The sequence below is a fragment of the Cryptotermes secundus genome, unplaced genomic scaffold, assembly GCF_002891405.2.
Source record: "Cryptotermes secundus unplaced genomic scaffold, Csec_1.0 scaffold749, whole genome shotgun sequence".
Classification (NCBI taxonomy): Eukaryota; Metazoa; Arthropoda; class Insecta; order Blattodea; family Kalotermitidae; genus Cryptotermes; species Cryptotermes secundus.
Genome location: NW_019737396.1, coordinates 1 through 9,336, shown reverse-complemented (window position 1 = coordinate 9,336; position 9,336 = coordinate 1). Strand labels below are relative to the sequence as shown.

The 9,336-nt window shown below is 39.1% G+C and overlaps 1 long non-coding RNA gene across 2 annotated transcripts in view; it reads left to right on the top strand.

Moving 5' to 3' along the window:
* Nucleotides 1-2,428, top strand: part of LOC111870369 — a 12,544-nt gene extending 10,116 nt beyond the window's left edge. The window contains exons 4-5 of one of the 2 annotated variants that reach the window (XR_004513651.1): nt 709-1,105; nt 2,173-2,428. This is a non-coding gene — a long non-coding RNA (uncharacterized LOC111870369). Of the gene's footprint in view, nt 1-708; nt 1,778-2,172 lie in introns of those variants that run through there. The other variant, XR_002843838.2, reaches the window with a different exon arrangement.
* Nucleotides 2,429-9,336: the final 6,908 nt, after the last annotated feature.

Here is a 9,336-nt window from a genome sequence, read left to right as displayed (position 1 = left end):
GTTGTTTTAAGTGGGGTCTTCTTAACGAGGTTGGCGAAAATCACTTTTGCCTTCTTGTTAATAGTGTTGCCTTGCAATTGCTTTTCGTTTATCCATATGAGGAGCAACCTTTCAACATCGTCGAGAATACGTAACCATTGCGTAGATATTCTTGTCACTCCCTTTGAAGCATCTATCTCCTTAGTCTTGTCCTTGTTCTTGAGGATAGTGCAAATCGTTGATGTAGACCGATTGTATGTGTGTGCTAGATCAGCCACGCTCACACCTCATTCTCGCTTTTCAATGATTTTACGGTTCATTTCTACGGTTATTTTTATTCTCTAATGGCTGTCTTTTTGCGGCTTTTTTTCCAGGGACGTTTTTGCAAGGGTTATTAAACTTTGCACAAAAAAAATCACAAATAATGTCTGAACACAAGTTTGGAAAAATGTGTGATCACAAGCGACACTAAGATGCTAGCGGAACGAGTGCTAAACACAGACTGATGTAGCAAGCGCACAATCTGGGACTTCCCCTCTCGTCGCTCGTTATGCGAAACGTCGCTCATTAAGCGAGTCATTTTTTTACAATTTGTTTTGCTCATTATGCAAATTTCTCATTATGAGAGGTACTAGTTAAATGAGGTTCCACTGTATTTTTATGCTGACGGCATTATTCAATAACAAACTTAAAAAAGAAATTGATGTTATGTCTTTTGTTATTTTGTAGATGCAGCAACAGATCTGGCACAAGTGTCAGAACCTGGTGAGCCACAAAGCACTGAAGATGAAGCATGTGATAAGCCATTAAAGATTAAACCTTCTAGTTCAGATATGGGAGATACAGAAGCAACAAAATTATCAGATTCATGATTGCAATACCAATGAGGACATTATATTGAAAATTCAAATCACTGAATGCCATACATTTAGCTAGATATTTGAAAATGAAGCGGTCTTAACTGTCAGTTTTATTTTCAACTAGATCATTAATTCAAATCAAGTAAATTGTGAACTATGATAATTAGATACTAAACTATTTTAGTATGTTTACATCATGTGCTGTATTTTCCTGTTGGAAACAGAAAAGAGTCGTGTCTTTCCATCATTATTTTATTAACATGCAGGTAATTTTTGTAAAGCAAAAATAGATCTTTACAATTAAATTTAGATATGTAATCTGCTAAATTTAGGGTTTGTAACATTTCAATGTATTAAAGAGGGGCAACTGAGGAATAGTAATTTGCTTTGAAAACGGTTGGCATAAGGCCTCCGTCCATTGGAAGCAGAAAGCTGCGGAAAGTTGCGATGAGGAGTTCATCCGAACATGCACGGAAACGGCCGAACGATCCTAACAGCTTGCATCAGGTTAGAGTGCGTCCATTGGTAGCAGCACTATTCGTCCGTGAACGCGCGTATACTTGCGAACTGCGAAATATCCAGATTGGTTTGGGTTTTTCGGACGAAGAGCTGCGATCATTTAAAATGGATGTTGAAAACTTGATACTCTTAGTGCAAGAAAGAAAGTATTTATGGGATCAACGAGAGGCTAATTATCACATGCGAAATGTGCAGAATAGGTTATGGAGCGAGGTTTTGAAGGAAATGAACGAGCCAGGTATATTTCAAGGATTGTTTACAAAATACATTTTGAAAGTATCTCTTACATCATAGGCCCTAGCAGTACTTCTATTTTCACCTCTGGTAGCAAATCTATTTAAGTGAGGGTTACTTGGTTCAACTGTAGTAGGTTGTAAATCTGTCACTCCTTCTTTGTCTGTTATTATATTGTGTAACAAGCAAATGCAANTATTTCTTATAGCTGCAATACATATTACCAGATTGTTTTGGGCATTTGATTCTAATGTGGTTTCCGTCTATGCTGCCGACGCAATTTGTAAATCTCCATTTCCGATAAAATTCGGCTGCTATGTGATCTACTTGTCCTTCAGAAGGGAATGGCATATGGTCATTGCGTATTAATTCCCATATCACATTACATGTTTCATGACTAATTCTTCCCACGGTTACATCTGACATACGAAAAGAGTTACCCAACGTTTTGAAAGCCGATATAGTACCTGAAAAAAATAAAGCCCTTATTGCAGTGTTATAACTTATTGGACAATACTATCATGCATTTATTGAGATGTTCGAATATTACTTTTTAAAATGTACAATGGTGCTATTTCAGTTGAGGACATTAAGAAGAGATGGAGGGGACTGCGCGACACGTTCCGGAAGGAATTAAAGAAATGTAGTGACAAACGATCTGGAAGTGGTGGAGACACATCACATGAACCTAAGTGGCCTTTTTTCAACCAAATATGGTTTTTGACAGACACTGTTGAGCCTAGAAGTATGACAAGTAATGTTCCTGATGTAAGATTTGAAGCTTTCACGGCGGTGACTATGAAGAAAGCAGTCTTCTGGGATTTGGCACCGTGTATATGTGGTGTTAACCGACGTTTCGGAGGAACGTATCGCCTCCATCTTCAGGGTAGAAGAAAAATATAAGAAACCTGCAAGCGAAGGGACCGTGAGAACCGGTAAAAGCAGACTGGTGTTGGAAATATACACAGCTATGTGTGAGCAGAGAAGGAAGGGGGAAGGGCAAGTATACAAGTGAAAACAGTGCATGTGGGAGAATGTTGCGTGTAGTTGTTTGAACAACATGTTGGATGTTCATAACAAACTCAAGAAAGCCATGTTACTTTGAATAATCTTGATTTTTTTGCAGAGCTGTTCATGATACCATAGTATTTATAAGTGCTAGTATGGTTGCAGTTGTTTTTTATGTGTGATGCCATATGTACCATCATAATAAAAGAATTAAGTTAAACTCATTTCCTGCATAATATTTTAATTAGTTGTGAAGCAGTAGAAAATTCTAGTTAAAGTTTGTTGGTTTTACATATAGAATACGTGTTTTTATATGATAAATTTATTGTAAACAGATGCGTTGTGAATATGCTGTTTAGTTTATATGTAAACAACATCAGTGCATAGTGCTGGTACATAACATTCAGCACTGGTGAAAGTCATTCTGATTACACACATGCACTTCGATAACTCTTGATACAGTCTTCAACACTGAAGCCAGTTATTCAAGCTTCTAACTTTTATCCCTTTGGAAAAATGTCAATAACAGGACATATTAATAAACTGTTAAAACCATACTGTGTGTTTTTTCTCCCCCTCATGCTTAAGTAGTGTGGTGAAGTACGTAGAGTTTTCTAGAATGAACCAAATTTTTCTCAAATTGAATATGAGGGAGCTGTGGACTTCCTAATGATGACATAATGGTCTATGTCATTAACTGATGATGACGATACCTCATTCCTATAATAGATGGGAGTCTGTAGGCCTATTGGCACTGTGGAATGAAGTCCCATGGGTAGGCCCTCTTCTCATCTCCTTTGAGCTGCTACACTTCCATTTCCACCAGAATTACCCATACTCTTCTTCAACACTCTGTTCACAAGAATGTTATCAGTAATAATGCTATGATGACTTTCACTAGCTACAGGGGGATAAATGGGGAAAGTTTGAGCACTGTCGAAGGGGGGCCAAGTCTTGGAACAAACAGATATTTGGTCATGAGTAATGAGAATAATTCTGGTGGCAAGGGCCAGCAGCAGATTACTTCACTTCACTGCACTGTGCAGCCATCATCCCTACCATCTGTGTGATTTCTTTCCATAGTCTCAGTGAAGATTTTCTTGCACCAACCCTCACAACCTTGTAGAATCTGACTTGTTTTACAAGTGTTTCCTTTCATGATTTGCAGACTTGGTGCCTGTGGGGGTCTCTGGTGCCCCAAAAGAGAGAGAAATTTGAGAAATTGGCACAGCACCAAGAGGCCAAACACGAAAAAGAATATCCTGGTAAGTGATTTGCCTCAATACTCTCTAAGTCTCATCATCAGTAATATAAGTTTTTGTGCTGTTACATTCCTCTACTTTCTCATCTATTATTTTCCAGTCCTACTTGTCAAATGATGCATTGAGACCAAGTTTTAATGCCAACTCCAACTAATAATGCACATAAAAATGGTCAGCTGTGAACCTTCTCCTTTCTGTGTGGTATTACCCTTGACATATTTGCATCAAAATGTCAATTCACCTCTGGATTCTGGTTATGCTTTCGAACACACGAGGGGTCATTTGCTGAAAGCAAATGTTAACGACTCACTAACTGTTTGTGACGATAGCTGATATATTGTATCACTGCTATATTAGATCTCCATTCAGGTACGTATTAAATAAGTTGGACGTTTCAGGAGCTCCCCGTACTCTAGTCTTCAGGTAATTGTCATTATAGGCCTACTGGGTTATTCATTATTAAGCCTGCTTCCTTTCTTGGGGGGGGTGAGGCCTATCAGATCTCCATGCTGTCTGTATGTGTCTGTTTCCCAGTTCGAGTACTGAACCAGATGCGTAACACGCACAAGAGAGATATGAAATGTTTACAGAAATGTAGTTGGAAACTGTAAAGCAAAGAGACCACTTGAGAGACCTGGCTATAGACGAGACAATTATATATAATATTGAAATGGGTCTTAAAGAAACGGTGTGTGAGAGTACGCAGTGGATTCACCTGGCTCGGGTGAAGGTATTAATGAATTCTCGGTTTCATGAAATGTGGAGAATGTTTTCACTAGATGATTTACTACTGGCTTCTCAAAAAGGACTCGGGTGTACCATAGCTCAGGTGGTCAATTACTACTTTCAAAAGTTGGTGACCCAGGTTCAATTCTAGGTCAGATCGTGTGGGATTTATGGTGGACAACATGTTACTAGAGCTGATTTTCTCCAAATACTTCAGTTTCTCATGGCAATCTGTATTCCATCAACCGATCAAAATTCATAAATAATTCTGTCGACATTGTATAGACTCAGTACTGACACAATTATTAAGTAATCAGCTTAGCGAAGGAAAGCACTCTTCCATGGAGTTTTAAGGTGTGTAGTAAGAACCTCAATGTGTTATAACGTGTTTAGGTCACTGAGATGCCGTTCAGATTGGTAATTGGTTTTATTAACAACCTAAAGGTCGTAACTACAATTACTAAGAAATGGTAATTTCCTACATTGTTAAAATGTGAAATTTGCTGTTGGTATAGTCGAATTTTAAGAATATTTCTGGGAGAATTCAGTTTTTTCTTTAGGATCCTTTGTTGTTTTTTTATGATATTATAATATGATTTTGAGTCGCGTTGTAATCCATCTCTCTGTCAGATCGGACATTTACACAACAGAGTAGCCCGTCATATAGTATCAAATATTAACCTTTAAACATGCTGTCTTAATACTTTCCTGAGAAGATGGCAGTAAGTATGTGTGAATGATATGAAGGCACTCTAAAATCCATATGTACAGTATTTTGAAATCAAATTAATATTCTGTATGTCATATTGGACACAGTTATCCCATACAGCAGTTGAAGAGTTTTGTTACAATTATAGTAATTCCGCAAAGGGAAGCAGTATTCTAACCACATACTCTTTTATTTATCACATTTTCCAGTACAGTACAAAGCTTTGTAGAATGTGTTCAAACACTGAGCCATAAATTGTATCCAATACTCCACATTCAATGAAGTAATTAAGAAACAAACTTTTCATGATGAGTAATAACTCCTGTGGTCTGTGCTGATGATAATTGATTATGCAGAAACATGAATGCATAAATAAATGAATGTTCATTCCTACTCAGCAGAATGCAGTACAAAATCTCAATACAAGAACGAGTTTTATGTGAAACTTTGCCTTATGCTGATAGAACAGAGACTAGAATTGTTTTAGGACAAACACATGCAAAAAAAGGAACTGGAGCAAGTCAAATAATAATGACATGCATAATTTTTATCTTGTCTGTATATCATTGGGATTATTAAATTAAGGATGATTTAGACATACATTGCATGCATGAGGAACTACCTGCCAAAGTTTGTTGGAAACCCACATGGCAACCTAGTGCAAATGGGAGGAAAGTAAAGGTGAAGTTGTCCCTGTGCTCATCTGATAAGCACCACACCATAAGGACATAGGCATTGGAGGTATAGCTTAGCCTCGGCACACTAAATGGAAGTAAATGGTGAGCTTCATGCTCTAGCTCAGTTCCTGCCTGGTATCAAACCCTAGTTCCTAGTGTACATGGGAGGCTAATACTGTCATGATTTTAATTACTAGACATGGAGTTTGGATTAGTAATTGAATTTATTGAAGTCTTATAAATAGTAATTACAAGTAGTTATGACAGTCTTGCTAATTTATGCACTTGACATTTCACTGCAGCACTCTTTAAGTCTTCTAATTTGCCTTCACTAGCCTGTCATCAGTCACAATACCGACTGAGTGATGCAGGCTCCTAGCATACATGGGATGATGAAATTAATCTTAAAGATGTGAAGGTTATCAATTGGATTGAACAGGCTCAGTATAGAATCCAGATGGTAGCTTTTGTGAATATGATGACCGTCATGTTCTACAATGACAGAATTTCTTGACCACATGAATAGTGTTACATGAAAGACTGCATCATGGAAGTAGCATTTCTTAATTGTATGTTGAGTAAGAAGTAAATATGATATCTGTTGAAAGGTATTAGGACCTTTTATGCATAAAGCCTCTATGCTGTAACCACGGTATAAACATATTTGGATAGCCACATAGTGTGAAAGGTAGCTATAATCTGTCGTCGAGCTGCTGTGATGACTATATGTGTTAATGGTGTAAAGATGCTTCTTACTGCAAATGAAACTTTACCTAATCAGCATATGATGAAGGAAAATCAGAATGGCCAAAATAGAGCTTCCCATATTAGGAGGTGTATGACTTGTCCAGCTGCATTCATCTCCAGGAAAGTGACCTTGGGATTTGTGAGAATGTTTGATTTGATTTGACAGAGTCATTCTGGTGATGGGTCAACCTGTCTCAGAGCCATGCACAAGTTTTACAGTAATGAAGATGCTACAGCAGCTTATGTGCCATAGTGTGAAAACATGCAGAAGAGAAATTGGACCAATGTCCTACATATCACAGTGAAGAGTGAAGTTGTACATCAGATGTGCAGTGAGATGAAGGATTTCTTGGAACAACTTAATGATGCTTGCACCCTCCAAATGCTTCAGTCTATATGATGATATAGATATGAATTGACAGCAAGGCAGTGAGCAGTTTCCAGCAGAAGAGATTCTCAATATACTAAATTTGCCAGATATAAGCTTAAATTAACAATTACATCACTTCATGATACTTTTGCTGTTAGTACTAAACTATGCTTTCCATTTGAAAGGCTTCTTGCTACATTAAATTTGTTAGATGTAACCTTTGAGGTTTTTATTCCATCAAAATATTTACAAATTTGGCAAAAAAATATTTGATGTAACATTCATTCTTGGGTTTATGATATGTGGTGCAATAGTTTGCATGTCTGTCATGTTAGTATTATGAATGGCAGGGTAATAAAAAGCACATGAGATTTCAGTTTTTCATGGTGGTGACTGCAATCTTCGTGTAGAAGTATGCATATAAAGTCACCTTCAGTGGCATGATGTAAATGCCAGATGTAATGAAGATCTGTCAGTTAGTTCAAAAGCTATTCATATAAATTTAACTTGGAAGTTGGAAGTATTTTTTTATTTCTAGTGGGGTGGGACTAAGTCCCTTGTACTGCGGCCACTTCCAGAAGTGGGACAATAGGCCAGCCCCAGATGATAGGTGAGGGTGATTGTGGAGCAATTGGTGGAATGAAGATTGGTAGGGGAAACCGAAGTACTCAGAGAAAACCTGCCCCGCACCACTTTGTCCACCACAAATCCCACTTGACCAGAGCCGGGATAGAACCCGGGCCGCTGCGGTGGAAAGCCACCAACTAACCGCTTGAGCTATGGCGCGGCCCAGTTGGAAGTAACTCAGCACTGTTAAGATTACCCCCTCCTGGTGGATATTAATGTGTTAAACAGAGAAGTGACTATTTAATTTTACTGATGCAGCGAAGGTTAAAATCTGTTTTGCCGAATTGTTTGCACCATTGAATGGCAAAGGGAAGTAAAATGACAATGAAAACTACACATTTCGGAATACATTGCCAGGCAACAAGCGCTAAAGAAGTAACTACACCATCCGGCTCTATGTAACGGCTTCCTAAACAAGCATATTTCCACGGCAACAATTGCATTGTAACAGAAGAACGGTGTTTTCGACGTGTCCGTGCCGAAATAATTTAAGTAGACCCGACTCTGATTCATGAGTTTATGTTAGTCAGTCAGTCTGTGAGTTACTGCGTGAATTGGAGGATTTCGAGAACCCAGAGGAAAGAAACGTCCTCTGTTGGAAGACACTACCAAGCAGAGTCTAGTGAAGACTGTAACGCACTAAGAAGACCTTGTGAGTAAGCAGGAGAGAACTAATTTCTTTAACAACAAGGATAGAAAATACGCAAAAATGTGTAAAAGAGGAATGTTACTATTATTCATGATAGTCACAGGATCAATAGTTTTTGTGAAAAATCCCAAAAACCCATTCCCCCAAGTCCCAGTGTCCAGACATATTCCAACATCCGAACAAATTCCAGCTTTCACACCAAGCCCATCCTTTGAACAAATCCCAGCTTTCACACCAAGTCCATCCTTTGAACAAATCCCAGCCTTCACACCAAGTCCATCCTTTAAACAAATCCCATATATTCCAACATCTGAACAAATCCCAGCTTTCACACCAAGCCCATCCTTTGAACAAATCCCAGCTTTCACACCAAGTCCAACCTTTGAACAAATCCCAGCCTTCACACCAAGTCCATCCTTTGAACAAATCCCAGCTTTCACACCACGTCCATCCTTTGAACAAATCCCAGCATCCACTCCAGTTCAACCATCCACTCCAGTTTCAGAATCCAAACAAATTCCAGCATTTGAAGTAATCCCAGACTTCATACCAACCCCATTCTTCGAACCAGTTCCAGTCATCGGACCACTGTCGGCCTGTGAAGAAGTTCCAGTTGAAGTTCTCAACACAAACAAAACGGAACCAGTAGTGTGGCGCGTGACAAACTCGCCCTGTGGAGCTCCGGTGTCCAAGTGATGGGGTGGGAGCACTTGACATTGGGTCCGGAGAGGACGTCATGCAGTGGTGCCTGGTGTGCTGCCGCGTGGGGCAGAAATCGCTGTAGTAGTTCAGCATGCCCAGGAAACGGCGGAGCTGACTGGCTGTTTTGGGAGGTTGACATTCCTGAAGGTGAGTCACTCGTTCTTTCAGCGGTTGGGAGCCTTCGGCAGACAACTTATAACCGAGGAAGGTGATCTCAGGTAATCGGAAGACGCACCTCGCCGGGTTAATGAGGATCCCATACTTCTG